This window comes from Sinocyclocheilus rhinocerous, unplaced genomic scaffold (genome assembly GCF_001515625.1).
Source record: "Sinocyclocheilus rhinocerous isolate Xijiao unplaced genomic scaffold, SAMN03320098_v1.1 scaffold364, whole genome shotgun sequence".
In the NCBI taxonomy this organism is placed as follows: domain Eukaryota; kingdom Metazoa; phylum Chordata; class Actinopteri; order Cypriniformes; family Cyprinidae; genus Sinocyclocheilus; species Sinocyclocheilus rhinocerous.
The window spans coordinates 87,437-92,834 of NW_015659024.1; the positions used below are offsets into that span (position 1 = coordinate 87,437).

General features: G+C 34.6%; 1 long non-coding RNA gene across 1 annotated transcript in view; it reads right to left on the reverse strand.

Moving 5' to 3' along the window:
• The window catches only part of LOC107723279 (uncharacterized), a 26,757-nt gene that overhangs the window by 11,324 nt on the left and 10,035 nt on the right, over window positions 1-5,398 (reverse strand). The window contains exon 3 of the long non-coding RNA XR_001637911.1: window positions 4,925-4,931. This is a non-coding gene — a long non-coding RNA (uncharacterized LOC107723279). The remainder of the gene's footprint in view (window positions 1-4,924; window positions 4,932-5,398) is intronic.

Consider the following 5,398-nt stretch of genomic DNA (forward strand, 5'->3'; position numbering starts at 1 on the left):
TTTCAGTTACAAATGAAACTACGCAAATTCATTCCTCAATGAAACACTATATTTATAATAGTCTATTAATTAGACGAAATAAAATGAAATATATAGTTACACTTAAATTCAACCTTTAAACTGCACTTCCATTAAAAATTCCAGTCATACAGCATAATCAAAGCTTTATTGGCATGTCGAGCATTTACATTAGGCTATTATTTACAAAACTATTCAGAACGTTAAGTAAAGAGATCGTAATGAAGGGAAAATAAATAAAAATATATAACAACTAATATAAAAATGTCACCAATAATAATATTAATAATAATAATAATAATATACAAATATTACGGAAAAAAGACAATCAGTTAATGGGCTTACAAGACTGTGAGATGGATAAAATTTTTTTCTTGTAGGCCTATTTTATTTTACGTACTTTATGTAACATTTATTCTTAATAAACGTCATTTGAATGCTGTCTACATCACGCGCAATACAGTCCGGTAGCCTAGGCCTATGGTGGTTATAATCATTAATATAATAATTTCTTAATTCAAAATAAAATATTAATAAATCCATCTCTGATAATCCCAGGTTGCTATGGTCACGCAGGTTTGTTTACGCATTAAACTCTTGGCCACGAGAAATGGATGTTGTTCCCTCAACACAGGATCTTGAGGCCACGACTTCACATCGCGTTCCCACGAGTTAATAATGTCATGGTCACAACAAAACTACGTGAACCAAACATGTCCACTCCCAGTCACCGTAACTTTGAATGTGAATGGCCCCATTATAAAATGGTGTGCACACTTATGCACAGTGGTGTAATGTAACGAAGTAATAATACTTTGTTACAGTACTTAAGTATTTTTTGGGAGTATCTGTACTTGAGTTTTTATATTTCAGCCAACTTTTACTCCACTACATTTCCTAATTAAAATGTATACCTTTACTCCGATACATTTCCCCGAAGCATATTCGTTACTTACTACAAAATAGTCAGAAGTCAGAAGAACACGGACTGCAGGAAAGCGGGTTTGACGAATCAGTGGTCTGGCGTCTGCAAGTTAAGACTCCTAAAAACACCTTTGCTCGTGCAAACAAGTGCGCACACAACCGCGGATGATTCATTTTTCTCTCAAGTCGAGCCTGGTGTGTGCGATATACAGCATCGTCTGCGATAATATGGTAAGTGTCGTAATGATGTGCGATCTGACATGATCAAGTATATCACAGAGAGTGCACGCACGTGATTTATTAGTCTATTAAAACTCAAAATTCCAGGCATTCTAAATTGTAGACGGCAAAAATGCTTCTGTATGTCACCTACTTTTAATTTCACATTTGGACAATTTTTTTCATGTTTTAAATCATTTCAAATATAAGTACAACGTTTTATGTTACAAACAAAACATTATTTATCCATCTGTAACTGCAGTTTAAATGCATCCATGTCCCACTGCTTATGCAACAAGGTTATTTTAAGTCTTATTTTTCTTATTTCATTAAATGTTTCCATTGTTTGTTAGTTGAATTTTGTTGGTTTTAATATTGCTTTAAAGGTGCAAAAGGATTCAACATGATTTTCCTTGGATTCTTCTTTTTACATCCTAAAAAGCTGCCATTTTAACAGGGGTGTGTAGACTTTTATACCCACTGAATATCCTCGTATTTCTCACATTCATATACTCTCTGTGGATACTGTCTGCTGAAATGCCAGACTCTGGTAAGGAGTGAAACCATTCCAGCTGCTAGCATCAGGGATTGATCTACAGTATAGATCTTTTTTCCATTCCCTACAAACACATCTTATCTGTCTGTTCATCCCAGAACTGGCACGTCATTACTGTCCTTTTTGCTTTTCAGTTGCCAAAGTTTTATTACAGGTTGGGGTCACCTAACACATCATGGGCCCTATCATACAACCGGTAATCGATGGACTGGAGTGGTGTGGATTACTTGTGGATTGTAGTGATGTTTTTATCAGCTGTTTGGAATCTGACAGCAAATTTCACATATAATTACAATGAAATGGCAAGTAACAGTGTCATTAAACATGCAATTCTGAAGTTACCTACTATAGTATGCTAGTCATGGTGTTACTATTATCTCCTAGTGCCCACCCTTTTAAAAACAATTCATTTTCTTGATTTGTCCCAGTTGATAATGATTACTGGATAAGATTTTTTTATAAAGATTTTTGAAGATTGAAGATTTAAAAGATTTTTAAAGTTTACACCGAAAAAATCTGTAAACGGCGACTGAGTGTCACACAACTCATGACATCAAGGCTGTAATGTGATAGGCAGACATGATCCAAGTTGACCGTTATGCTTTAACCAATAGTAAGTACTACAGACCCTCTCATCTCCCAATAGTATAAGACAATCTCTGCTAGAAACTTCCAGGCAGGTGTTTTGGAGCTGGTTGGAGGCTTGGAGCTCAACTCAGCAGGACAGTGGCCCACCAGGAGTGGAGTTTGACATGTGTTTTAAGCCTTGAAAAATCAAAATTTTAAAATGCTTTAAAATTTTCTATGACCATGAGAAGCCTGTATTTTTATAGCAGTTATGCTTATGTGCCATTGCCAACACATTAAAATCTGTACTTTAAGTACAAGAGCATTTTAAATCAGCTGTGTTATTTTAGTATCATTTATATAATGCTATAGTTTTTGGTAATATTAATTTTAATTAAAGTTTTAGTAATTTTGCTGTGTTTTATTTTTTTATTTTTTTATTTTTTTATGTCTATATGTTGTAAGTTTTACATGTTAAGTTTTCACATGTAAAATTAAATAAAAACACACAGACACGATTGATTAGGTGTCCACTGAATTCCTGCTGTCGTTTCTGACTCTCTCGGAGCTCCTGTACTATCCGCTCTCTCCATCTCTCCCTCATCCTAGGTCTTTAAAAATTAATTCTATTGGCAGTGACCCTTTGACCTTTTGCATCTCAGGCAATACTGCGGTTTCTTGCTCCTCCCACGCTACTTCGATGTGCTCCTGCTACAGCTCAGCACGCTGGCTTACCCATCAGCCCATGCTGCTGCACATCACCATCCCCACACCATCTACACACTCTCAGAAAACAGACATCCGCAGAGAAACACAACCTAAACTGCCCTGGATATTGAGTCAATTCGCCTCATAATCATCATACATTCTAATGTAAATAGCAGCATGATTGTTATATGATGAAGTGTGTTTTCACCAGATAGAAGAGCATTTTAATTTAAAGGGGTCATATGATGCGATTTCAATTTTTTCTTTCTCTTTGGAGTGTTACAAGCTCTTGGTGCATAAAGAAGATCTGTAAAGTTGCAAAGACTAAAGTCTCAAATCCAAAGAGATATTCTTTATAAAAGTTAAGAGTCAACCACGCCTACCTAAAACGGCTCGTTCTAACACACCCCCACATATCTACATCACTATGTGGGAAGATTTGCATAACACCGCCCAAATGTTCAAGCAAAGAAAGAAGGCGTAACTTTTATCCTCGCTGTAGTATTGTTGTGTACAGTATGTGGAAAATAATGTGTTTTTTTAACCTTAAACCGCATAAACACATTTCATTACACCAAATACACAAAATAATGTTCTTTTTAGCAGCATCATATGACCCCTTTAAGTTTGATATATATTATAATAAATGCACAGCACATTTGTTGTTGCATATGGTATATTGTATTGTATATTATGTAAGGTCAGTTATGCAGCATAGTATCGTCCAATTCCTATAATAGTCCAGTTCCTCTATGATATTGAGGAGTGAAATGACAAATGCCTCCTGTCAAAAAGTTTTGTGATGTATTTGCCAACATTAATCAAGAATAACTTGAAGCAAAGGTAGCATGTTATGCTATCATACTTTGTCACTTTCAATAAAGGTATTTGCTAAATTAAAAAAAAAATGTAAATGTATTTTCTCTCAGGCAAATGAGCTGTACCCTGTGCCTACGTATCTTTCGTTTCAGGCACAGCATGAAGCATTATTCTGGTTTCCTATATACAATTTATCAGTTTCAGCTAGCAGGGCATAAACATTTGACATTTTCCAGAACAAAACATAATGCAAAGAAAGTGCCAAATCATACATTATACAAGGGATTGTGGAGGAACATACCGTATGAAAGTTCTAAATGTGACAGACAAACTTAACAAATGAATTATACGACCACTGATGAAAAAGAGTATTACCGAAATAATATATTTAAATGTGAACTCAATGTTTTCAGAGACTTGTATTATAGTTTAAATTTATATTAAAGGTATAGTTCACCCAAAAATGACAATTCTGTCATTATTTACTCACCCTCACGTTGTTTCAAACCTGTATGAGTTTATTTCTTCTGCTGAACACAAAAGAAGATATTCAGAAGAATGCTGATCACCAAACAGTTGCTGGTAGCCACTGACTTCCATTGTATTTTTTTGATACTATGGAAGTCAATGACTACCAGAAACTTAATTTTAACTTATATTAAACTAACTTAAAAATTGTGTGTTGAATCTCGTATAGCTTAAAAATGTAAGTTGAAATTGGTTAAACTAAATTGATTAAGTTAAAGTAATAGAATAATATGCAATAACGCTTGCTCCAGTGAAAAAGTCCATATCCTGTTGTCTCTCACATCAAAATCCTCCCAAATATTATAGTTTAGAGCTGGTTCAGAGCTGTTTTGGCTTGTAAACGGTGCTTGATCTGTGCAGATTTCTCTCCTGATTCAGACCAGACAACTTTTTCACTGGAGGAAGTGTTATTATAGATTATGGAGTATTTTAGCCCAAAACATCATTTTGAAGTTTAAAAGGTTTTAATGATGGATTTGTTTCTTACAAACACAAAGTTTTTGTCTTCTCCAGATGTTAACTGATGGACTGGAGTGCTGTGGATTACTTGTGGATTATTGTGATGTTTGTATCAGCTGTTTGGACTCTCATTCTGACGGCACCCATTCACTGCAGAGCATCCATTGCTGAGACACTGATGCAGTGCTACATTTCTCCAAATCTGATGAAGAAACAAACTCGACAACATGAGGGTGTGGACATTTTCAGCAAATTTGAACTATTCCTTTATAAAGAGAAATGACACTATAGCACACCATACACTCTAAAAAATGCTGGGTTAAATTCAACCCAGTGCTGGGTAAAAATTGCTTAGCCACTACATTGTATAAAAATTTTAAATCATGTCATTGTTTTGTTTTGTTTTTTTATGTCTTGTGATCTGGGACCTTACTTTTAATTTTACATTTGCGCCATTTTATATAAACGACCCTATTTTATATACAACACAGTTATTTTTACAATTTAAAAGAGCTATTTTCAGTGTGAATGTTTTCAAATGTAATTTATTTCTGTGATCAAAGCTGAATTTTCAGCATCATTACTCCAGTCTTCAGTGTC